The sequence below is a fragment of the Odocoileus virginianus genome, chromosome 3, assembly GCF_023699985.2.
Source record: "Odocoileus virginianus isolate 20LAN1187 ecotype Illinois chromosome 3, Ovbor_1.2, whole genome shotgun sequence".
Taxonomy (NCBI): domain Eukaryota; kingdom Metazoa; phylum Chordata; class Mammalia; order Artiodactyla; family Cervidae; genus Odocoileus; species Odocoileus virginianus.
The window spans coordinates 25,147,401-25,174,040 of NC_069676.1; the positions used below are offsets into that span (position 1 = coordinate 25,147,401).

A 26,640-nucleotide genomic window follows, 5' to 3' on the forward strand; every position below is an offset into this window, starting at 1 on the left:
TCAGCTGAGCTCTGCATGCAAGCCTGGACTCGGGCAGGATGTACCTCTGCAGAGATGTGAACAGGTCCTGCTGGTGGGAACCCCAAAGCCACTGGATGAAGTTGCTGCTCTTCATCCCTACAATTTAGCCTGTACCTGATTTTAGCTATTTGTAGATTTTTTTTGCCCTTTATATTTTTCTCGTAATCATGCTTGCAGGCCACAGTGGCAGGCTAATTTAGAGTTCCCCTACCTATTGTATCACTACATCATGAAGTCTGTGCATCTTCCTGGCTTTCTTTCATAGGTTCTTTGGAATGTGTGTCCTCAGCCTAATCTCTAGGCAGTGCTGTTTCTTCATTTTTCTTATTCCCAGGATCTCATATTTTTATTTGTTTACTAATTTATTTGTTTCTGAGGTAAAGCTGTTCAAATGTTCCATTGGTTCTTTTATTTTTGCTTTTCTTTTTGGGCTAGCATTGTCTGGACACAGAGCCAAATGAAAGGTTCTTTTCTAACTCATCTCAATCATTGCATCAACTTACAGTCAGCCCAGGAGAGATAAGGGAGGGACAACATTCTAGATGCCCCCCTTGGGCCTGTGCAACCCTCACGCTGTATGAGAACATTAGAAGTGAGCTAGTGCAGAGCTTTTGCAATTGCCTGTCAGCTCAGATCCCACCCCCCCCCCCCCCCCTTGAATTATGAGCTCTCTGAAGGCAGGGTTTGGTTGGGCATGTGAGCCTACAGTACCCAGAGCAATGTGTGAAATAGTGGAAACACTAGGTATAAATTTAACTCATTAAGTATACCATTATGTCTTAAACATTGTGCTGCATTTTGAGGAAGTAAAGATGAATAGACCAGAATAAGTAATCTCAAGATGTTCACAGTCTAGACATAAGTAAACAGTTGTAACGGAGTGGGAAAACTCTATAATACAGATGCATACAATTGCTAGGGGAGCAAATATGAGGGGATGATTAGCTAGACACACTTTTAAATGTTTATAATCCTGAGTATTCACTATGTAACACTGAATCCTTATCTCTTATCTATAGGCTAACCCTGCTGCAAAGCTCTCAGTCACTCTTTGGAAGAGGGTTGTGTTTTGTCTGTAGACAAATCTGTAGAACTGATTGCCTGGCACAAACCTTACTGTAAAATAAATCAGTGTCTGTATGTGCCTCTACTTAGTCTCTAGTTTGGTATATAGGTCTTGAATTATTCACTCATTCATGCTACAACTTGGTTCATTTTGTTCTGCATATACTCTCCAGAGGAAGACAAATGACATGAGGATCAGTGTGCACTTAGGAATGGTCTCATTTTCACATCTAATCTCATTCAAACTCATTCTTTCTGTCCTTTTTTTGGCTAAAATTATCTAGAAGAACATCTCTTTAAATTTTTGCCATTCCAACTATTTAGGTTAAAAACAAAGGACAGAAACCAGAGCTTGAGCTTCACAGAATATTCTATTAATGGATTATAAAGCTCTGTTACCTCTTAGAAGAATTTAGCTATCCCATAACATGTGAAAAGAGTAACCACCAAGCTTACATATATTAGAAAGTGATATCACTTGAAAGGATGGTAAATGTTCATAATCCTTTTACTCTCTAAGATAGGAGGAGATATCTTTTCCATTCCCAATCATGCCAGGTCCTAAACTGTAAGTGGGGGAAAGCCACAATAAATTGCCAACTTAATCAATTATTAAGGCAGATTAATCCTGCATCTCACAATGTTGTCAAAAAACCCAGATGTGTCATATTTGAGTTGCATTTTCATTATGTGCACATACTTGGCCTTAAGCAGAATTGTATGAGTTGGATTAATTTTTTACATGGCCCTCCAGCAGTTCTATGCAGAGCCATATGGGAGACGTTTGGTTTTCATCAGATCCCTTTTACCCTTCCTTCCACTCCACTGCTTTAAACAGAACTTTCATTCTCTTTAACTATCTGCAGGTTTTATTCTGTTCAGAGAGAAGAGTCACAAAATATTATGACCTCTAAGTGATGGGCTGTGAGACAGGGTCTCTCTCCAAAGCCAGCCCACAGCTGTGCATTGATCGCACGTGTCCATGGCCTGCTGTAGGCTGTGTGTGGGGCTGATTATGCTCTGTTCTCTTTCATCTCACTGGGAGAATAACTTACAGCTTGGTTTGCTTTTCTCTTGTGGTCTATAAGGAAGTGGAAGGATTCAGTTTTCAGCCCTGTTATTATGGTGATTTTTTTGCTAAGCTTGAAATTCACTTTTCAAAGAGGGTGGATGTTTTATACAGGGAATGGTTGTTAGGAGATTTTCTGAGATTTACTTCAACGATAACCCTTTATAGTAATATCAAGGCTTCCCTGTAAAGATCTCAGACACATTGGTGTGATTATTTGCTAACCACTCTGCAGGGAAGGGACGTGGCAAGTATCAATGACTTTCTAAAATGAACGAGTTCAAGACTGGCAAGGTGGCAGAGTGCCAACCGGCATTTGAACTTGTTTTTCTTCCTACTCAGAATCTTTCTCCCTTCATTGTCTGGTCCATCTGGTTTCCTTCACTTCTCTGGGCAGAGAAAACACTGAAAGAAATGATACAAAAACTCTCCTTCTCTGCACATTGTAGGTAAATGCATTGTGATGGAAACCTGCATCCAGAGCATTTCTGAGGTCAATTATCAGTTAACAAAAGATTTTGAAATAATTTGTCACCAGTGATGTTCTATACTAGATAGAAGCAGAGTTTGTGTGGAGTGAATGGAATTTTAATTCCAGTCAACATTCATTTGTTTGAAAAATGGTATTATGAATAAATGCATTCTTAAAAGATAGTTGCCACTTAAAGTGTCTTATGGGATGTAGGTAAATTCTATCAAAAGATAGCTTCCCTCGCAATGAAGTAAAAGTACTATGTGATGTTAACTGTCACTTAGTATTTTTATTTCAAATCCATATTCGGCATATTAAGTGGCAGATACTTCGTACAATACATTTAATTCCATGATGGAATTTGAGGACAGGCTAGAAAATTCTTTTCAGTTTTTTTGATAAGTCCATATCTTGCTCAGGTTTAACATTTATTCATGATGGCACCTCATCCCTTGCCTTCTTATTTGAATGCCAGAGGTTAACATTTCTTATGGAAATTCTACTTAACAGAAAGCTTTATTTTGCATAATTACAATCTGGCTCAACCTCAATTCATCCAATATTTATTATAACATTTAAAGGTCTAGAAATACCTCTGAGATATTTTTTCCTCTTTTTTAAACAAATGGATTGATTTTCATAAGTAGTATTGGCCAAGTTTATTCCCCCCACCTTTGCTCTCTTTCTCTTTTTTCCTGTTTCTGTTCATAATGGCAGTGGGCAATTCTCCTCTGATTAGCTAGGTTCTCACTCATCATTCCCCTTCATCCCTGACTTGACCTAAGCCTCTTTCAAACTTACTACCATCAGTCCGGCACTTTGCTCAGAACCCTTGGGCTGAAACTTGCATGTATTTCATGATCTACAATGTAGTAATTTATTAGTAGTAATTCTATTACTTGTCCCTATCCATTAAACAGCATGATGTCTAGCCATACAATTCAGTTAAATGAAATATTTGAACATTTATGTAGTCACAACTTATAGCAAAGATAATATAACTGACATGTTTTGAATTATGGTTCTGGATGATTATGTATTTTCTGTAAAGTAGTTGCTCACTGACCAGAGTAATCTCAGAAACTGAAAATAGGAGAATGTCAATTAAAACAGAAAAAATAAAGAGCCAAGTGATTCTTTTTTCTTTTTTTCTCATATCATGGTAGTCAGGATAAATAATTTGATTAAATATAAATGATAAGTTGTCTGAAATTAAGAATTATCTTGAAAGTTGCCACATCACTGAGATATCTCTGGCACAAATATTAACTGTTGTTAGGGACTGTGACTTCCTTTATTAGAACATTTTATTTCCATTCCAACTTCTCTTAGGAATTAAAAAAAAAAAAATCGTTACTATCCCATCAGTAACACAATTGGTGCCTAAGAACATCAAATGGTAAATCCAAGCATATTAATTACATCATTAAAGTAGCATTTGGTGCACTGCTGAGATACATTACAATAACAATAACCTTTCTGTTAATAGGATTCACTACCAGCATGTAATGCAGAAGTTGCATACAATGAAGATATCCCATTCCACCGCCTCATGGCATAAATCAATATAGTCAGAGCAACAAGGAGTGAGTATTTCCACAAAAATGACATTGAGCCACTTGTGTGTGTGTGCATGTGTATGTGCGTGTGTGTCTTTGTGGAATGCCACAATTTGAAAGCCAGATAAACTGCTCAAGAGAAAGCAGAGTTGCTTGGTTACATCTGCTGAAAACAATCTGCGCTGTGTGTGAGAGCTCATGTCAGCCCCGTAATTACCACAGCTGAGATAAAGCCCGGGCTAAATGTCACCTGCCGCTGACACGCACAGGAAGCCAAGCACCGCTAAATGAGTCAGTTACTCTGAGAGAGCTTTGCTCTGCTTGTGAGCTAAATGCATTTGTCGTGCATATAAAAGGAGATAGATATATGTTAAAAGAAAAAAATCAGACATACACATAATGAAAACCTCACCCTAAATCCTCACAGCCCACTTAGAAGTACATTAAGTAAGAAGGTTAACAGATGCAATCAGGTTGAAGGAGAAAGATTAAAGCATTAATGAGCATTTCTATGAGACAGGCAAAGCCTTCCACTTTCTACCACAAACTGGTCATTAGTCAGTGCAATGCAATTTCCCACGTCTACAATGAGCCCCCAAAGACAGCTGAGGTTCATGTGACAACAGCCATCCAGTAACATATTGGAACAGTTTGCCTGTGTCTGTGTATAAAGCCTGTATTTTTAAAGAACTTAAGGAGCAGGGGGTTTGCTGGTATTTAATAAATATTTATGACGAAAGCAAAATTAATAGCATTGGTAGGAAGTAAGCATCTTCTCTCTCCTGTATTTAATTTTGTCACTTCTTTAAAATATCATCCTCTCCAGTCATAGTATTACTTTGTCTGCTTTGTAATGTGATGTGATTACTAAAAGACTTTCCTTACCTGACCACCTAACACTTAAATGGAAACCTCAGTACCTAGGCGGAGGAACAGGAATGTGGTAAGCATCAACACCCAGAGGGAATAGTACTGCCAGAACAGCTATTTAGCACCCACATGGATTTGATGATATCAGGATGATGATATGAACTTTGGAGGGGGCCTTTGTGATCATCTCTCATTACCCTGGTGAATTTATCAAGGTTCAGGGTCTAACACTTGGTCTTCAGCCTCAAAAACCTTATTTTTAGAATACTACAAGTGGATTCAAATTCTGGGATACACTCTCATGAACTCAGTTCCCATGATCGGCTGCAAAAATGAATATTTGCAATAATACATTAGTACTATAGAGTCTGAGATGATCTGAAAATAGATTACAGGAGTGGTTAAATTGTTGTTGGAAGTTGTTTCCTGATAGTATAGAACCAGAATCAGGGGAGTTAGATGAATTGAATGTTTAATTGCATCCTTCTCCCCACTGGGGTGGACTTGCCAACGGGATGAAATTATTAGAAATCTTACTATAGCTACCAGCATCTTTTTGCACATTAAGGATGAACTTGCCCATGCAACCAGAGATTTGGAGCCTATTATTAATTTATCATTTATTGGGCTCTTAGTCTGTACCAGGCACTAGTCCTAAATGATTTTGATGCTCTGCCTTATTTATTCATCAAGAAGTCCTGTGGGGGGAAATATCCTAATTTTAATAACTGTAAATATCCTAATTTTACAAGTAAACTTACCTGAGGTCAGACAGTTCAAGCAGCATTTATTTTCATGTTTTACTAACCAGTTCTTAATTGGCCCACCCAGTAATCACTAACTTTAGCCTAAATGAAAAAGTTTATCATAATGTAATAAATGGAATTAAATCATAGTTTAAATATTAGTAATCATGTTCTATAATTTAGAATAAGAGTGAGCAAACTATGGCCCAAGGCCAAATAAAACCTTTGCTTGATTTTGTAGGACCTGTGAGCAAAGAATGTTATTTTACATTTTTAAGTAGTTGCAAAAGAAATAAAAAGAATACTACTTCATGATACATGAAAATTATTGGAAATTCAAATTTCCATGTCTGTGAATAAAGTTTTATTGAAACATAGCCACATATATCCTGCTTTTGTGCTATGATAACAGAATTGAGTAGATGTGACATAAACCATATGCACCATAATACCTCAACCAACTATCCATTTTTATTTTTATACCTTTATAATTATTTTTAGCATTTGTAGTGTGAGTCCCTTGCCACTATTTTATTTTTCAAAATAGTCTAGACTGCCTGTGCCTGCACACTTCCTTGGTACAATTATAAAGTCAGCTTACTAAAGTCAATGAAAAGAACTGAAAATTTTATTGTGATTTACTTGAATTTAATGATAAAATTTATTGAGTTTAAGTATTTTTATACCACTTATTTTCCCTTCTAAGACAATAGTGTATCTCATCATTTATTCAGATTGTATTTTGTGTCATTCAGTAAAAGTTTGTGGTTTTTCTCATAAAAAATCTGTCATTTTATATTTATTCAAACATATTTTAGCTTTTAATTGTGTTCAGAATAAGATATTTTATGCTATATTTTGTTTCTGCTTATTGCTAGTGTTAATACAAATTTGACTTTTTGTGTTAAATCCAAATACCTTTGTATTTAAGGGATGATTAGTTTCAGCTTTAGCAGGAGACATGGACACAGGCTTGTCTAATTGAGTATTTTTACCCAGGACTTTGACTCTTAAGGAAATGATCTAAACATTTAGGGGAAGTCTAGGAAATTGTAAAAGAAGCATCACGTTCAAGCAACTATGGTGCTATGTGTCGTGTTGACTCTGCGAAAAGCCTTGATATGATTATTTTGTATGTTACCTTGCCTATGCTTTCCAATCTATCCTAGCCTGTCATTTAAGCCTGTTGTTTTCGAGCATCTCACTGATCCCATGACCTACTTATTATCCTTAAATCCTTTTTCATTTAAATTTACCATAGTTTTTTCTCTTTCTTGCAATCAATAATAATGGATGGATAGATGTTGGCACAAAGGAATGGGTTTTCAGTGAAAGACTCAGGAAAATGAGGCTTTAGAAGATGTGGGATTGGTCTTCTATTCTGGGTTGGGTCAGGGTCATGAGAACTCCATTAACATCCTGTGATGATACTGTGGAATCCCTTCTTTGTTGTAGCCAAGAAGTTAATTAAATTATCATCCACAGCCACCTTGAGTGAAGTGCTTATTGAGGTTAAGATTTGGAGCGACCATGTTGCTGTTTCTATATAGTGCTATAAACCGTATTAGCTCATTCTAACAATGCTGCACAGCTTCAGTGAGAATAACAAAACTCAAATCCATAAATTCTTGTCACAGGGATGCACTGAAAATGAGACTTTCTATGACTCTGTCAATAGGAACTTCCTATCTTTTAGGTACCAGGCTAAGGTGACTAAATTAAATCAAACTAAAAATATGATGCAGAATATTGCTGAAATACATTGTTATTTGAATTACAGTCTCACCAGGTCATTTCTGTGAATGCGAGGGTATTGATTAGGTAAGAATAGTCTTCCCCAATTTAAATGAGAATGAATTAGGGTAACTGAAGGACTCTCATCCCCCACTGGGGCCTTTATTGATTGTTTAAGCACATTTCCCCTATTTTATTAGGATATCTTCCCTTTCTTGAAGATATTAAATCTCCCTCCTCTATGAGAGTTTTGTTATCAAAATGAGTACAATTTCCTGTATGCTTATTTCCCTCTAAACAGTCAATCATAACAGTGGAGTCAGATCCCAGTAGGACCCAGGGGGCCAACTGTAAAGTCAAATCTAGGGAGAAGTGAGAAACAAAAGAATTTCACTACTTTGGTAATTTATAGGAACAAAAATCTAAGGAATATATGTGGCAACAATTCTTAAAATTTCACACCCAGGAAGAGAGAAACATTTTAGGTCAGGCAGAATTTAACTATGTGCATACACATACCAGAGTACTGATTCAAGCTTTGCTGATGACTGAACACTGGACTCAGTGGTGTGCCAATCTAAAAGAAATGATCAGAAATTAGTTTTTATAAAACAAAATACTTAAAACCATGGATCGTTATTATTTAGCTATGGTGAAAATTCTAATTGAAGTCTATCACTATACATTTCAAGGATACTGAATGAAAAACATTTAGTGAGGTTATTGACATGAGTGCTTTTGAGAAAAGAAAAACCATTTGTTTTGGAGAAATTTAGAGATTATTTACCAACCATTCATTAAAAATTTAAGTTAAATTCACACATTATTTTTCTTGTCATCATGAAATTGAATTTCTATACTTTACTAAAAGTAGGTAAATAATTTTTCAGTAATGTTTGAAAGTTAATTTAATGGTTACCTTCCAAGGACTGCTAGCTTATTAATTTATAAAAATTTATTTCTTATAATAACTATATATCACAAAATTTATGTTGTAAAGAATTATATTTTTTCACTCCTCTATCAGAATAGATAAAATTAGCTCATTGCCTTTGTAAAAATTAATCCAGTAGGTATGACCTCCCTGACCTATGATAATTAATTCAACTAGTGTATGCTAATAATGCATTCTTTATGGGCTTCCGAGGTGGCACTAGTGGTAAAGAACACATCTGCCAGTGCAGGAGACCTAAGAGATGCACGTTTGATCCCTGGGTTGGGAAGATCCCCTGGAGAAGGTCATGGGAATCCATTCCAGTATTCTCTTTTGCTTGGAGAATCCTATAGACAGAGTAGCCCTGTGGGCAGGCTACAGTTCATAGGATCGCAAAGAGTCAGACACAGCTGAAGAGATTTAACACACACACACACACACACACACACACACACACATGCACACATGCACAAACATATAGATCTTTAAAAATAAAGTTGTCACATGACTAAGTTTATAAAACCATGTAAAATTTTGTTCTACTTTGACATGTTTTGGAAAAGAGAATTACTAGGGTGGGTTTGTCATGTACCACCTGTGCACTGCTGGGTAGATTTTGCAAACTTTCCTCTTATTGAAGCCTATCTTGGTAAGTACAGAGATGGTGACAACAAAGAGCTGTGTTGACTCTTCTCTCTACTGTGGGAATGCTGATGGGAAAACTGCAATTAAATGGGCTCCATGATTTTCATGGGAAGGAAATACCCAGGGGATGGCAAAGACTGAGAAGCAGTTTAGTTAATAGCTAAGTTAATTAAAAGCAAAGAGGACCAGCTACCCATAACAGAAAGCAAAACCAGCCTGGTAAATTGAGTAATCTAAACCACATGAATCTTTAGTAGTACTTAATTGTTTATGGGAAACCTAGATGAAAACAAGTAAGCAATAAAATAGCTGATTACCATGGCCTAGTAATCAGACTTTCAGATTATATGAGGCATATTTTTGGCCTAAGTCTACCTGTAGTAGATCCAGCTGGACCCTATATCCATCTTGTGGGTATTTCTATATTTTCTGAATATAGAGTTGGAATCATTTCTGATGCTTTTGGTGCCTTATGTTACTTTCTCTTGGTCCATCTCTTATTTCTTGAATTTTTTTCTTCTGCCTTTTCTCTTCCTAGAAGAATGGGTGAAATCTATTGTGATAGATCAGTGGATGAGATATAGTGGTAATAGAAGGAGTTGTCCTTTTCTAGAGCTTTAACAGTTAAAAAGAGAGACAGGAGGGTATTTGAACCCAAATACAGGGGGCATAAAGATGTGTTGGAGGGTCTTGTGGAAATTCACTTTTGATTGCTCTTCTTCTTTCTTTGAAATAGGAAGCAAGTTGATGAGCAGAGAGAGGATGAGGGAGGAGCATTTGAAAATTTGAGTATAGGGGAAACTACAGGGAATCATCTAGGTGAGTGGGAGAGTGAATAGTCTAGAGAAGTAGAGTAAAACTGACAGGTAGCATTATGGGCCCATTTAAAGTGATCACAAGTTAAAGTAAGTAAAATCAACATTGTTACTTATAATAGTTGATGTGGGAATGTGTGCGTGCCTCTGAGTATATATGTACATCTATTTTCAATCTCATTTAACGACCTGGGTGCAAGTGTGAAGTAGGCAGAAAATTTAAACTTTCTTAAGATTTTGGTTTAGCCAAGGGACTAAGATTAGAGAAACTAAAGAACTGAAGGTTTATGCAATGGGAAGATTTTAATAACTGGTTGGGGTAAACTGCTTGTATTGAGAAATGAGGACAAATAGGAGTAAAGGAAAAGGGAGAGGTCATAGAAGCTGTGTAAGTAAGGACGGGGAGAAAGGATTGTTGGGGTTGGGTAATATGTGTGTGATTTGCAAAGATAGGAAAGATCAGAGAGTGGGAAGACTGAAATTTAGATTTTGGAAGAGGGGGTTTAGTGTTTGATTTAGGGTAGAGTCATGGGGATGAATAATCCAGGTAGGCTATAGGGCAGTATATATGAGAAGAGGTGAGAGATTAGGAGATCAGAGATCTAAAGGATCATTTGTTTGCCTCCTGCACACATCACTAATTATGGCCAAGGTGACTAGATAATTTATTGACCAAATGGGAACATTTTTGAAAGTAAAATGTGTATCTATTCAAAATTATCACAGATCAAGTGACATAGAAACCACAGTTATATAAGGAGTAGTGCCTGTGAGCAATAGATAAAATCTTCAGGTAATAAGAAGAGTGATCTTGTGGTTATCAGGAGTGAAGGACATAGTCTGATGGAATGGGTTTTAAATTGGTGGTGTTTGGTTACTGGCATGAACAGTGATAAAGTATTTGATGAGTATAATGATGAAAAGGATTTGGCATTGAGCTGTGGAAGGGGTTTGGTAAGAACCTGCCTCCTTTATGACTTTTGATCATGAAAGTGTAGAATCTGAGAAGATGTGCTACACAGTCACTTTCATCTTGCCCTGTCGAGGGTAGCCTCTGAGCAGTAACCATTATCATCTTTTCCTGGACTAGATACTTCAAAGACTCACTGGAAACATATCAAACGTAAGAAGAAAGAGATAGGAAGATAATAATCTACATAGAGATCTCATAAAAAGGAGATGAGAATTATTTTTTCTTGGGTCAAGGACCTGTCCTGAGGTTCTAACTTGTTATAGCTTAAGGATTTTTAAAAAAATTTCTGTGTAGTTCAGATGTATTTCAAAAAAGATGAAAAGATATTCATGTAATTGCCTGAGTGGATGTTCAGGCAGGAATTAGAGAAAATATTGGAAAATTCATTGAAAATGTGATTTGTTAATAGTTCATCTTCAAGACTGAAATGAAGACATGAAAAGAAAATTAAAATGGGCAAAAAGGCCCCCGGCTAGCCCTGGGGAAGGCTAGCCCCGCCCCTCTCCACTAGCCCCGCCCCTCTTCGCTAGCCCCGCCCCGGCTGTCAGGGACAAGGAGGCCCCTCCCCGGGCCGGCGCGCGCGCTCCCAGTCAAAGCCCAGCCTCCCGCCCCTCACCCCCAACCCTACCAAGGGGCCGCCAACCAAGCCATCTCACGAGCTGCGGACTGCGGCCCTGACCGGAGAGGGAGAGCGCGACAGACATGGCGGCGGCCAAGCCCGAGAACCTCTCCCTGGTGGTGCATGGACCCGGAGACTTGCACTTGGAAAACTATCCTATCCCTGAACCAGGCCCAAACGAGGTGCTTCTGAAGATGCATTCTGTTGGAATTTGTGGCTCAGATGTCCATTACTGGCAGCATGGTCGAACTGGAGATTTTGTTGTGAAAAAGCCAATGGTGCTGGGGCATGAAGCTTCAGGAACAGTTGTAAAAGTGGGATCATTGGTCAGGCACCTACAACCAGGTGATCGTGTTGCCATCGAGCCTGGTGCTCCTCGAGAAACTGATGAGTTCTGCAAGATTGGCCGATACAATCTGTCACCTACCATCTTCTTCTGCGCCACGCCCCCCGATGATGGGAACCTCTGCCGGTTCTACAAGCACAATGCTAACTTCTGCTACAAGCTTCCTGACAATGTCACCTTTGAGGAAGGGGCCCTGATTGAGCCACTGTCTGTGGGGATCCATGCCTGCCGGCGAGCTGGAGTCACCCTGGGGAACAAGGTCCTTGTGTGTGGAGCTGGGCCAATTGGACTGGTCAGTTTGCTTGCAGCCAAGGCAATGGGTGCAGCTCAAGTGGTGGTGACTCCTCTCGGTTGTCTAAAGCCAAGGAAGTTGGGGCTGATTTCATCCTCCAGATCTCCAACGAGAGCCCTCAGGAAATAGCCAAGAAAGTGGAAGGCCTGCTGGGCAGCAAGCCAGAAGTCACAATTGAGTGCACAGGGGTGGAGACCTCCATCCAGGCCGGCATCTATGCCACTCATTCTGGTGGGACCCTGGTGCTGGTGGGGCTGGGCTCTGAGATGACCAGTGTGCCCCTTGTGCACGCAGCCACCAGGGAGGTGGACATCAAGGGCGTGTTTTGATACTGCAATACATGGCCGATGGCGATTTCAATGCTTGCATCCAAGTCTGTGAATGTAAAGCCCTTGGTCACCCATCGGTTTCCTCTGGAGAAAGCTCTGGAGGCCTTTGAAACATCCAAAAAGGGTTTGGGGTTGAAGGTCATGATCAAGTGTGACCCCGGTGACCAGAATCCATGATGTGACTTGAGCTCTGTCGTTGTCCCCACTCTCAGCATGTTGGGGTTCAGTGGTTGACTGGGAATGGTGGAAGTTTCTTTTGAGTAGTTAGAATAATTAAAATAATTCATTGTAAGCAGAGAGCCTTACGCTGGGGAGTTGTTGTGCCTTAAAAACACAAATAAGGAGAATTTGGGGGAACTTGTAGTCAGGATGACCTGTTTATGCTGATCAAAGTTCAGGTAGAGCAGAGCTTGGCAGGCAAGTGCTACGAACTCCCCTTCTTCCTGGAGTGCCTGGAAGTTGAATAAGGAAAGAGATCTGCCTATTGAATTCCTGCTTCTCGTGTGACTGTGGCCAGATGGGAGATGGTAGCTCAGGTAAGAAGAGACCATTTACAACTTTATCAAGACTTAAGTGGCCCAGAACCTGATTTTCACAAAAATCTGCAGCTCCGGGTTGAGAGTAAAAGGTTGTGAATAATTTTACTTCAGAACACAGTGCCTCTCCCTCGAAACAGGGCTATTTGGTTTGATGACAAAAGGAGAATAAGGGACTCACTTTCCTGGATCTAGGACATATAAAAATCAAACAAATAAAACTGCAATCTCGTGTGAAATAAAAAAAAAAAATGGGCAAAAAAAAAAAAAAAAAAGACCAAAGATATATCTCACCAAGTTGGTTTCATATAACTTGTTTTAATAGCTTTTAGGAACAGAGGTACGTGCATACTCAGTCGTGTCCAACTTTGTGACCCCATGGACTGTAGCCTGTCAGGCTCCTCTATCCATGGAGATTCTCCAGGCAAGAATACTGGAGTGGGTTGCCATTTCCTCCTCCAGGGTATCTTCCCCACCCAGGGATTGAACCTGTCTCCTGCACTGGCAGGCAGATTCTTTACCACTGAGCCGCCTGGGAATCCCTTCAGGAACAGAAGATAGCACAATAACAGGCTTCCTTTGTCGCTTCCGTCATGAACGAAGTACTGGGGCAGGTAGAATTTCCAGTTGTACTGTGGGAAGTGCTTTTCTGTCCTGAACACCAGCTTGGCTGATTTTATTCTCTGACTCAGAAGGAGACCTCATTCTTTTGAGAGAGAGAGAAAAAAGAGCTCAGTGCTGATAATGTACCAGAAATCCTGAAGCAAAACTCTTTTCACCATGTAAATAAGTGAAAATCATCTACTCTTCGATGCTCTGTTTTCTTTCATTTCACTCCATGAAGTTCTAGACAGACATTTAGCTACAGAAATAACTTGAGCTACAAATAAATGTACTTGAAAAAAAAAAACCTCTGCATCTGTGAAAAACAGCTCCGGAGAGAATATTAATACATTTATTTAAATTTAAAATCTATTTCAGGCTTTGAAAAGCCTCTAGTTTAGTTATTTTTTTATGTTTGACATTGTCTTCATGTTCTAGTCAAATGCAGGAATTGTTCTCTTTGGTCTTTTTGTTTTGAAGAGTAAAAGAGGTAAAGAAATGGGGTTTGGGAAATGATATGTAATACATTTTGGGGAACATATTTAACTACTTAGTAAGTGGTGTGATAGATACACATTAAAGGTCATTTTGAAATACCACTGTCCCTTCTGCCTGGATGAGTCCTAACTGTTCTTCAAATCTCAGGTAGTTTTCATTTCTTCCAGAAGTCCTCTCAAAGTCCCAGGAAGAGATGTGCTTCCTGTCACGGCCCTTCCTGTTTTCCTCTCTCACCACTCTCTTCACCACATTATATGAATGTTAAAGATTTTTTTACACTCAATGACGCCAATTATATGTGGCCCATGTGGAATGCTTGATCAGTTATAGTTTAATTAAAATGTAGGGAAAGATCCTTTCACTATTTTCCCTATTGTCTCTACATAAGTCCTCTGCTTAATAGAAGCAGGTATATATTATAACGGCATTTTTGTGGCAGAAAATCTCAAGGAATCCTCCAGACGTGTTCTGCTTACAATTGGAAGGCAGTTTAAAGAAAACAAAAAGTCCACAATATGCTTATGCTAACATCAAAGGTGGAGAGTTGGTTTTTTTTTTTTTTTAATTTTTTATTTATTTTTGACTGTGCTAGTTCCTCCTTGCTGTGGGCAGGCTTTCGCGCTAGTTGTGTAGAATGTGGGCTACTCTCTAGTTATGGTGCATGGGCTTCTCACTGTGGTGGCTTTTCTTGTTGCAGAGCAGGGGCTCTAGCGTTCTTGAGCTTCAGTGGTTGTGGCACATGGGCTTAGTTGCTCCACGGCATGTGGGATCTTCCTGGATCAGGGACTGAACTTGTGTCCCCTTCATTGGCAGGGGGATTCTTAACCACTGACCATCAAAAGTTGAGGAAAGTCCAAAAGTTGAGAATTTTAAAAACCCTTTCAGTCAGAATCCTCTCCAACAGTGCTTCCTTGTCCATTCTAACAAACCATTTTGTCCAAGTTGCTCCCTAGCTTCTTAGAAAGGTTGTCCTTCCAGATTGCCCTTTTCTTCCTCCTCCATCAAACCTTATTTCTACTGACCGGATATTTGGAAAAGATATAATAGAGAAGTCTGTCTCAACTGTCACTCACTGATCAGGTATGTGGCTCATTTGTGTTTTTATTAAGGCTTTTGATAAAACTCTAACCCTAGATGAACCAAGCAAGTGTCTTTTTTTGTGTTTGTACTTGAACTGGAAAGAGTGACTTCAGTCAGTTCAGTTCAGTCACTCAGTCGTGTCTGACTCTTTGCAACCCCATGAATCACAGCACACCAGGCCTCCCTGTCCATCACCAACTCCTGGAGTTTACTCAAACCCATGTCCATTGAGTCGGTGATGCCATCCAACCATCTCATCCTCTGTCGTCCTCTTCTCCTCCTGCCCCTGATCCCTCTCAGCATCAGGGTCTTTCCCTCTTCACATGAGGTGGCCAAAGTATTGGAGTTTCAGCTTCAGCATCAGTCCTTCCAATGAACACCCAGGACTGATCTCCTTTAGAATGGACTGGTTGGATCTCCTTGCAGTCCAAGGGACTCTCAAGAGTCTTCTCCAACACCACAGTTCAAAAGCATCAATTTTTTGGCGCTCAGCTTTCTTCACAGTCCAACTCTCATGTCCATACATGACTACTGGAAAAACCATAGCCTTGACTAGACAGACCTTTATTGGCAAAGTAATGTCTCTGCTTTTTAATATGCTATCTAGGTTGGTCATAACTGTCCTTCCAAGGAGTAAGCGTCTTTTAATTTCATGGCTGCAATCACCATCTGCAGTGATTTTGGAGCTCCCAAAAATAAAGTCTGACACTGTTTCCACTGTCTCCCCATCTATTTCCCATGAAGTGATGGGAACAGATGCCATGATCTTAGTTTTCTGAATGTTGAGCTTTAAGCCAACTTTTTCACTCTCCTCTTTCACTTTCATCAGGAGACTTTTTAGTTCCTCTTTCTCCCATAAGGTTGGTGTCATCTGCATATCTGAGGTTATTGATATTTCTCCCAGCAATCTTGATTCCAGGTTGTGCTTCTTCCAGCCCAGCATTTCTCATGATGTACTCTGCATATAAGTTAAATAAGCAGGGTGACAATATACAGCCTTGATGTACTCCTTTTCCTATTTGGAACCAGTCTGTTAAGGCCTCCTCAGACTACCATTTTGCCTTTTTGCATTTCTTTTCCATGGGGATGGTCTTGATCCCTGTCTCCTGTACAATGTCCTGAACCTCCGTCCATAGTTCATCAGGCACTCTGTCTATCAGATCTAGTCCCTTAAATCTATTTCTCACTTCCACTGTATAGTCATAAGGGATTTGATTTAGGTCATACCTGAATGGTCTAGTGGTTTTCCCTACTCTCTTCAATTTAAGTCTAAATTTGGCAATAAGGTGTTCATGATCTGAGCCACAGTCAGCTCTTGGTCTTGTTTTTGCTGACTGTATAGAGCTTCTCCATCTTTGGCTGCAAAGAATATAATCAATCTGATTTTGGTGTTGACCATCTGGTGATGTCCATGTGTAGAGTCTTCTCTTGTGTTGTTGGAAGATGGTGTTTGCTATGACCAGTGCGTTCTCTTGGCAAAACTCTATTAGCATTTGCCCTGCTTCATTCTGTACTCCAAGGCCAAATTTGCCTGTTACTCCAGGTGTTTCTTGAATTCCTACTTTCACATTCCAGTCCCCTATAATGAAAAGGACATCTTTTTTTGGGTGTTAGTTCTAAAAGGTCTTGTAGGTCTTCATAGAACCGTTCAACTTCAGCTTCTTCAGCGTTACTGGTTGGGGCATAGGCTTGGGTTACCGAGATATTGAGTGGTTTGCCTTGGAAATGAACAGAGATCATTCTGTCATTTTTGAGATTGCATCCCAGTACTGCATTTCGGACTCTTTTGTTGACCATGATGGCTACTCCATTTCTTCTAAGGGATTCCTGCCCACAGTAGTAGATATAATGGTCATCTGAGTTAAATTCACCCATTCCAGTCCATTTTAGTTCGCTGATTCCTACAATGTCGATGTTCATGCTTGCCATCTCCTGTTTGACCACTTCCAATTTGCCTTGATTCATGGACCTAACATTCCAGGTTCCTATGCAATATTGCTCTTTACAGCATCAGACCTTGCTTCTGTCACCAGTCACATCCACAACTGGTATTGTTTTTGCTTTGGTGCCATCCCTTCATTCTTTCTGGAGTTATTTTCCACTGATCTCCAGTAGCATATTGGGCACCTACTGACCTGGGGAGTTCCTCTTTCAGTATCCTATCATTTTGCCTTTTCATACTGTTTATGGGGTTCTCAAGGCAAGAATAGTGAAGTGGTTTGCCATTCCCTTCTCCAGTGGACCACATTCTGTCAAAGCTCTCCACCATGACCCATCAATCTTGGGTGGCCCCACACGGCATGGCTTAGTTTCATTGAGTTAGACAAGACTATGGTCCTGTGATAAGACTGGCTAGTTTTCTGTGATTATGGTTTTAGTGTGTCTGCCCTCTGATGCCCTCTCGCAACACCTACCGTCTTACTTGGGTTTCTCTTACCTTGGACATGGCGTATCTCTTTACAGCTGCTCCAGCAAAGCGCAGCCTCACCAAAATAAAGCAGCTGGTTTTCTATTCCACATTTATCACCCTCAGCCTCAAATGAGTCTCCAAACTGCCTGGTGAGTTTATTCAGGTTCTCCACAGCACAGAGCTTGAGGCAAGGATAAATATGCTCTTCTTGATGGGAATGATGAAGAAAGTATGGAAAATGTGAATAAAGGCACAAACAAATGCGACATAACACCATGTGATGAATTATCTGTGGCCTCCCTACTTCTTGTGGGCTGTAAAGTGATCCAGAGGGTCACTCAGTAGGCATATTTCTCAGCAGGCAGAGGGAGTTTCTACAGTCGAGCTCTAAGGATAATATGTATTTCAGAGTAGCCTATAAAAGTGTGAAAAGAGGGGAGTATAACATCTACTTCCTTCTTGTCTCCCATTTATCATGTGATTTTAGGGTGCATTTTCTTACCATTTGGAGAATGTTTAGGAAGCCCTATGGTGTAGCATTTTACTCAAGGCCAGAGTGGAAGGGTGGCTTGCTGTGGATAGGCTAAGTGTGTGGGATGAGGAGCTATATATGCATACCACTCCAACTCAGAATCCACCCTGAGAAGCTTGCCAAAGGCCACCATGGTGGCTTTGCCATGATACAGGAGGGAGGTGGTCCTTTATAAAAAAAAGTAATCATCAAGGGAATTTACAGAGGGTATGGGGGCACTGTAATGTGTTAACATGTCTGGGCTGAATATATTTCCTGGATTTCTTCTTCCTGTAGACTTCCTTTCAGGTAGCCACAAAGGACATTTTCACATGAGATATAAGAGACGAAAGTGAAGCATCAGCAATTTTATTTTTGACCTTTGGAAGTTTGAGGCAGGAGCCTTTATCAGTTCAGTCAGTTTAGTCACTCGGTGATGTCTCACTCTTTGCAACCCTATGGTCTGCAGCACTCCAGCCTTCCCTGTCCATTACCAACTCCCAGAGTTTGCTCAAACTCATGTCCATAGAGTTGGTGATGCCATCCAACCATCTCATCCTCTGTTGTCCACTTCTCCTTCTGCCTTCAATCTTTCCCAGCATCAGGGTATTTTCTAAGGAGTCAATTTTTTTGCATCAGGTGGCTAAAGTATTGAGTTTCAGCTTCAGCATCAGTCCTTGCAATGAACATTCAGGACTGATTTCCTTTAGGATTGACTGGTTGGACCTCCTTGCAGTCCAAGGGACTCTCAAGTGTCTTCTCCAACACCACGGTTCAAAAGCATCAGTTCTTCAGCACTCAGCTTTCTTTATGGTCCAATTCTCACATCCATACATGACTCCTGGAAAAACCAAAGCTTTGGTTTTTGGAGGTTTTATCACTCACACGTATTGTTGCTCACCTGCTGGGTCAACTCACTGCATGAATGTGTCCCCCTCCTTCCTATGGATTTTCTGTCACTTTCACTCCTGGGCCCAGTGTGTGTTTACTTCTATATTGAAAGGTACCCATTTCTCCTCAAGGATATGTACTCCATCAAGGTTGGGTTTTACTTTGTCCTCATGGGTTTCAGCTTCTTATTGTTCTCCCCATTTTGTATCCATCTTCCTTTTTTATTGCTTGCTCTCAAGTTCCAACATCAGACAAGAAGACACCAGTGAGTTTCACCAGTGTCCACAATTATATAAGGTCAAATACTACCTAGAAGTTATTTCTTTGTGAAACCCTGACTGGTGCAGAGGAAAATTATGTTTTTATACACTACAGTCTACCACTTATAACTCCATGAGACTCTTATATCTCCATTATATCCAAGTCCCTTGTAATTTTTGTGTGTGAGATGCCCTTACTAAATATCCTTACTCTTCCCCTTAAGAGTGTGTGAGATACCCTTACTAGAGATACCCTTATTCTCCTTGAGTCCAATCGGCTATAGAGACCCTTTCAAATAAGTGTATAGTCTTTACTGCCAGAGGACTAAGCAAAGAAAGTTAGTGCAATAAAGCTGTAGTCTTCACAATTGGCAAGAAGGGATGGTGGGTCCATGCTTTGAAAGAACATGCCTCAACCTGTGAGGCACCTACTTTAGATTAGTTTATTATTAATTTCCAGGGCAAGAGTTACTCTTTTTAGAAAAGATAGTTTAGACTATTGGATTCACACACCAAAATATTCCCATCCAGGTCTCAGGGCCCCATGCTTTCTTTCTTATTGCCTTGATTATATCACAGGCATCTGAGAGATGCATATTTAGTCTCCAATGCAGTTATGTCACCCAAATAATCAGATCCCGAGCTTGATTTCTAGTATTCTGCTGCAGATACTTTAAACCTATCTCAGATAATTTGGCTTTTAAAACATGCTCTTTTTGTGGATGGGCATGATTACACTGCTCCATCTTCTTGCATGGTCTCTAGAGTTGTTTTAAGAAGCCATCCTAATGCATATTTTATATTAACATGTTCTTTTTTTAAAATCAGAGATTTTATTTCATTTTATTTATTTTTTAAAATTTATTTAATTGGAGGCTAATTACTTTACAATATTGTACTGGTTTTTGCCATACATTGACATGAATCAGCTGTGGATGTACAAGTATTCCCCACCTTGAACCCCCCTCACCACCTCCCTCCCCATCCCATACCTCACGGTCATCCCAGTGCACCAGCCCTGAGCACCCTGTCTCATGCATCAAACCTGGATTGGCGATCTGTTTCACATATGATAATATATATGTTTCAATGCTGTTCTCTCAAATCATCCCACCCTCGCCTTCTCCCACAGAGTCCAAAAGACTGTTCTATACATCTGTGTCTCTTTTGCTGTCTCACATATAAGGTCATTGTTACCATCTTTCTTTCTTTTTTTTGTTACCATCTTTCTAAATTCCATATATATGTGTTAGTGTACTGTGTTGGTGTTTTTCTTTCTGAGTTACTTCACTCTGTATAATAGGCTCCAGTTTCATCCACCTCATTAGAACTGATTCAAATGTATTCTTTTTACTTTTTTTTATGTTGTTGGATTCTGTTTGCTAGAATTTTGTTAAGGATTTTTGCATCTATGTTCATCAGTGATATTGGCCTGTAGTTTTCTTTTTTTGTGGCATCTTTGTCTGGTTTTAGAATTAGGGTGATGGTGGCCTCATAGAATGAGTTTGGAAGTTTACCTTCTTGTGAAATTTTCTGGAATAGTTTGAGTAAGATAGGTGTTAGCTCTTCTCTAAATTTTTGGTAGAATTCAGCTCTGAAGCCATTTGGTCCTGGGCTTTTGTTTGCTGGAAGATTTCTTTCTTTTTTTTTTTTTTTTCCCATTTATTTTTATTAGTTGGAGGCTAATTACTTTACATCATTACAGTAGTTTTTGTTATACATTGAAATGAATTAGCCATGGATTTACATGTATTCCCCATCCCAGTCCCCCCTCCCACCTCCCTCTCCACCCGATCCCTCTGGGTCTTCCCAGTGCACCAGGCCCGAGCACTTGTCTCATATACCCAACCTGGGCTGGTTATCTGTTTCACCCTAGATAATATACATGTTTCAATGCTGTTCTCTTGAAACATCCCACCCTCGCCTTCTCCCAGAGTCCACTAGTCTGTTCTATACATCTGAGTCTCTTTTTCTGTTTTGCATATAGGGTTATCGTTACCATCTTTCTAAAGTCCATATATATGTGTTAGTATACTGTAATGGTCTTTATCTTTCTGGCTTACTTCGCTCTGTATAATGGGCTCTAGTTTCATCCATCTCATTAGAACTGATTCAAATAAGTTCTTTTTAATGGCTGAGTAATAATCCATGGTGTATATGTACCACAGCTTCCTCATCCATTCGTCTGCTGATGGGCATCTAGGTTGCTTCCATGTCCTGGCTATTATAAACAGTGCTGTGATGAACATTGGGGTGCACGTGTCTCTTTCAGATATGGTTTCCTTGGTGTGTATGCCCAGAAGTGGGATTGCTGGGTCATATGGCAGTTCTATTTCCAGCTTTTTAAGAAATCTCCACACTGTTTTCCATAGTGGCTGTACTAATTTGCATTCCCACCAACAGTGTAAGAGGGTTCCCTTTTCTCCACACCCTCTCCAGCATTTATTGCTTGTAGACTTTTGGATAGCAGCCATCCTGACTGGCGTGTAATGGTACCTCATTGTGGTTTTGATTTGCATTTCTCTGATAATGAGTGATGTTGAGCATCTTTTCATGTGTTTGTTAGCCATCTGTATGTCTTCCTTGGAGAAATGTCTGTTGAGTTCTTTGGCCCATTTTTTGATTGGGTCATTTATTTTTCTGGAATTGAGCTGGAGGAGTTGCTTGTATATTTTTGAGATTAATCCTTTGTCTGTTGCTTCATTTGCTATTATTTTCTCCCAATCTGAGGGCTGTCTTTTCACCTTGCTTATAGTTTCCTTTATTGTGCAAAAGCTTTTAAGTTTCATTAGGTCCCATTTGTTTATTTTTGGTTTTATTTCTGAAATTCTGGGATGTGGGTCATAGAGGATCCTGCTGTGATTTATGTCGGAGAGTGTTTTGCCTATGTTCTCCTCTAGGAGTTTGATAGTTTCTGGTCTTACATTTAGATCTTTAATCCATTTTGAGTTTATTTTTGTGTATGGTGTTAGAAAGTGGTCTAGTTTCATTCTTTTACAGGTGGTTGACCAGTTTTCCCAGCACCACTTGTTAAAGAGGTTGTCTTTTTTCCATTGTCTATTCTTGCCTCCTTTGTCGAAGATAAGGTGACCATAGGTTCGTGGATTTATCTCTGGGCTTTCTATTCTGTTCCATTGATCTATATTTCTGTCTTTGTGCCAGTACCATACTGTCTTGATGACTGTAGCTTTGTAGTAGAGTCTGAAGTCAGGCAGATTGATTCCTCCAGTTCCATTCTTCTTTCTCAGGATTACTTTGGCTATTTGAGGTTTTTTGTATTTCCATACAAATTGTGAAATTATTTGTTCTAGTTCTGTGAAAAATACCGTTGGTAGTTTGATAGGGATTGCATTGAATCTATAGATTACTTTGGGTAGTATAGCCATTTTGACAATATTAATTCTTCCAATCCATGAACAAGGTATATTTCTCCATCTGTTTGTGTCCTCTTTGATTTCTTTCATCAGTGTTTTATAGTTTTCTATGTATAGGTCTTTTGTTTCTTTAGGTAGATATACTCCTAAGTATTTTATTCTTTTTGTTGCCATGGTGAATGGTATTTTTTCCTTAATTTCTCTTTCTGTTTTCTCATTGTTAGTGTATAGGAATGCAAGAGATTTCTGTGTGTTAATTTTATATCCTGCAACTTTACTGTATTCATTGATTAGCTCTAGTAATTTTCTGGTAGAGTCTTTAGGGTTTTCTATGTAGAGGATCATGTCATCTGCAAACAGAGAGAGTTTCACTTCTTCTTTTCCTATCTGGATTCCTTTTACTTCTTTTTCTGCCCTGATTGCTGTGGCCAAAACTTCCAAAACTATGTTGAATAGTAGTGGTGAGAATGGGCACCCTTGTCTTGTTCCTGATTTCAGGGGAAATGCTTTCAATTTTTCACCATTGAGGGTGATGCTTGCTGTGGGTTTGTCATATATAGCTTTTATTATATTGAGGTATGTTCCTTCTATTCCTGCTTTCTGGAGAGTTTTAATCATAAATGGATGTTGAATTTTGTCAAAGGCTTTTTCTGCATCTATTGAAATAATCATATGGTTTTTATCTTTCAATTTGTTAATGTGGTGTATTACATTGATTCACTTGCGGATATTAAAGAATCCTTGCATTCCTGGGATAAAGCCCACTTGGTCATGATGAATGATTTTTTTAATATGTTGTTGGATTCTGTTTGCTAGGATTTTGTTAAGGATTTTTGCATCTATGTTCATCAGTGATATTGGCCTGTAGTTTTCTTTTTTTGTGGCATCTTTGTCTGGTTTTGGAATTAGGGTGATGGTGGCCTCATAGCATGAGTTTGGAAGTTTACCTTCTTCTGCAATTTTCTGGAAGAGTTTGAGTAAGATAGGTGTTAGCTCTTCTCTAAATTTTTGGTAGAATTCAGCTGTGAAGCCATCTGGTCCTGGGCTTTTGTTTGCTGGAAGATTTCTGATTACAGTTTCGATTTCCTTACTTGTGGTAGGTTTGTTAAGATCTTCTATTTCTTCCTGGTTCAGTTTTGGAAAGTTATACTTCTCTAAGAACTTGTCCATTTCTTCCAAGTTGTCCATTTTATTGGCATAGAGCTGCTGGTAGTAGTCTCTTATGATCCTTTGTATTTCAGTGTTGTCTGTTGTGATCTCTCCATTTTCATTTCTAATTTTGTTAATTTGGTTCTTCTCCCTTTGTTTCTTAATGAGTCTTGCTAATGGTTTGTCAATTTTGTTAATTTTTTCAAAAAACCAGCTTTTAGCTTTGTTAATTTTTGCTATGGTCTCTTTAGTTTCTTTTGCATTTATTTCTGCCCTAATTTTTAAGATTTCTTTCCTTCTACTAACCCTGGGGTTCTTCATTTTTTCTTCCTCTAGTTGCTTTAGGTGTAGAGTTAGGTTATTTATTGACTTTTTTCTTGTTTCTTGAGGTAGGCCTGTAATGCTATGAATCTTCCCCTTAGCACTGCTTTTACAGTGTCCCATAGGTTTTGGGATGTTGTGTTTTCATTTTCATTCATTTCTATGCATATTTTGATTTCTTTTTTGATTTCTTCTATGATTTGTTGGTTATTCAGAAGCGTGTTGTTTAGCCTCCATATGTTTGAATTTTTAATAATTTTTTTCCTGTAATTGAGATCTAATCTTACTGCACTGTGGTCAGAAAAGATGACTGGAATGATTTCAATCTTTTTGAATTTACCAAGACTAGATTTATGGCCCAGGATGTGATCTATTCTGGAGAAGGTTCCATGTGCACTTGAGAAAAAGGTGAAGTTGATTGTTTTGGGGTGAAACGTCCTATAGATGTCAATTAGGTCTAGCTGGTCCATTGTGTCTGTTAAAGTTTGTGTTTCCTTGTTCATTTTCTGTTTAGTTGATCTATCCATAGTTGTGAGTGGGGTATTAAAGTCTCCTACTATTATTGTGTTACTATTAATTTCCTTTTTCATACTCATTAGCGTTTGCCTTACATATTGCGGTGCTCCTATGTTGGGTGCATATATATTTAGAATTGTTATATCTTCTTCTTGGATTGATCCTTTGATCATTATGTAGTGTCCATCTTTGTCTCTTTTCACAGACTTAATTTGAAAGTCTATTTTATCTGATATGAGTATTGCGACTCCTGCTTTCTTTTGGTCTCCGTTTGCGTGGAATATTTTTTTCCAGCCCTTCACTTTTAGTCCGTATGTGTCCCTTGCTTTGAGGTGGGTCTCTTGTAGACAGCATATATAGGGGTCTTGCTTTTGTATCCATTCAGCCAGCCTTTGTCTTTTGGTTGGGGCATTCAACCCATTTACATTTAAGGTAATTATTGATAGGTATGGTCCCGTTGGCATTTATTTTGTTGTTTGGGGTTCACGTTTATACCACCTTTCTGTGTTTCCTGTCTAGAGAAGATCCTTTAGTATTTGTTGAAGAGCTGGTTTGGTGGTGCTGAATTCTCTCAGCTTTTGCTTGTCTGTAAAGCTTTTGATTTCTCCTTCATATCTGAATGAGATCCTTGCTGGGTAGAGTAATCTAGGTTGTAGGTTATTCTCTTTCATTACTTGAAGTATGTCCTGCCATTCCCTTCTGGCCTGAAGGGTTTCTATTGATAGATCAGCTGTTATCCTTATGGGAATCCCTTTGTGTGTTATTTGTTGTTTCTCCCTTGCTGCTTTTAATGTTTGTTCTTTGTGTTTGATCTTTGTTAATTTGATTAATATGTGTCTTGGGGTGTTTCGCCTTGGGTTTATCCTGTTTGGGACTCTCTGGGTTTCTTGGACTTGGTTGGCTATTTCCTTCCCCATTTTAGGAAAGTTTTCAGCTATTATCTCCTCGAGTATCTTCTCATGGCCTTTCTTTTTGTCTTCTTCTTCTGGGACTCCTATGATTCGAATGTTGGGGCGTTTCACATTGTCCCAGAGGTCCCTGAGGTTGTCCTCATTTTTTTTTATTCTTTTTTCTTTTTTCCTCTCTGCTTCATTTATTTCCACCATTTTATCTTCTAACTCACTTATCCTATCTTCTGTCTCTGTTATTCTACTCATGGTTCCTTCCAGAGTGCTTTTGATCTCATTTATTTCATTATTAATTTTTAATTGATTTTTTAAAATTTTTTCTAGGTCCTTGTTAAACATTTCTTGCATCTTCTCAATCTTCGTCTCCAGGCTATTTATTTGTAACTCCATTTTGTTTTCAAGGTTTTGGATCATTTTTATTATCATTATTCTAAATTCTTTTTCAGGTAGAGTCCCTATTTCCTCCTCTTTTGTTTGACTTGGTGGACTTTTTTCATGTTCCTTTAGCTGTTGAGTATTTCTCTGCCTTTTCATCATGTTTAGATTGCTGTGTCTGGAGTGGGCTTTCTGTATTCTTGTGGTCTGAGGTTCCTTTTTATTGTGAAGGTTTCACCCAGTGGGTGGGGTTGGACGATTGGTTTGTCAAGGTTTCCTGGTTAGGGAAGCTTGTGTCAGCGTTCTGGTGTGTGGAATTGGATTTCTTCTCTCTGGAGTGCAATGGAGTGTCCAGAAATGAGTTTTGTGATGGGTCTCTGTGTTAGGTGTGACTTTGGAGAGCCTGTATGTTGACACTCAGGTCTATGTTCCCGCGTTGCTAAAGAATTTGCGTGGTATGTCTTATACTGGAGCTTATTGGCTCTTGGGTGGTGGTTGGTTTTGGTGTAGGTATGGAAGCTTTTGGATGGTCTCTTATTCCTTAATGTTCCGTGTAGTCAGGAGTTTTCTGGTTTTCTCAGGATTTGGTCTCAAGTCTCCTGCCTCTGGATTTCAGTTTTATTCTTCCAATAGTGTCAAGGCTTCTTCAACTATACAGCACTGATAATAAAACTTCTAGGTTAATGGTGAAAAGATTCTCCACCGTGAGAGACAACCAG

The 26,640-nt window shown here is 39.1% G+C and overlaps 1 long non-coding RNA gene and 1 pseudogene across 1 annotated transcript in view; both read left to right on the plus strand.

Annotated features, from left to right (window-relative positions):
* The window catches only part of LOC139034349 (uncharacterized), a 106,315-nt gene that overhangs the window by 52,801 nt on the left and 26,874 nt on the right, over window positions 1-26,640 (plus strand). The window contains exon 2 of the long non-coding RNA XR_011486793.1: window positions 4,117-4,213. This is a non-coding gene — a long non-coding RNA (uncharacterized lncRNA). The remainder of the gene's footprint in view (window positions 1-4,116; window positions 4,214-26,640) is intronic.
* Window positions 11,591-12,784, plus strand: LOC139034348 (sorbitol dehydrogenase pseudogene; annotated as a pseudogene).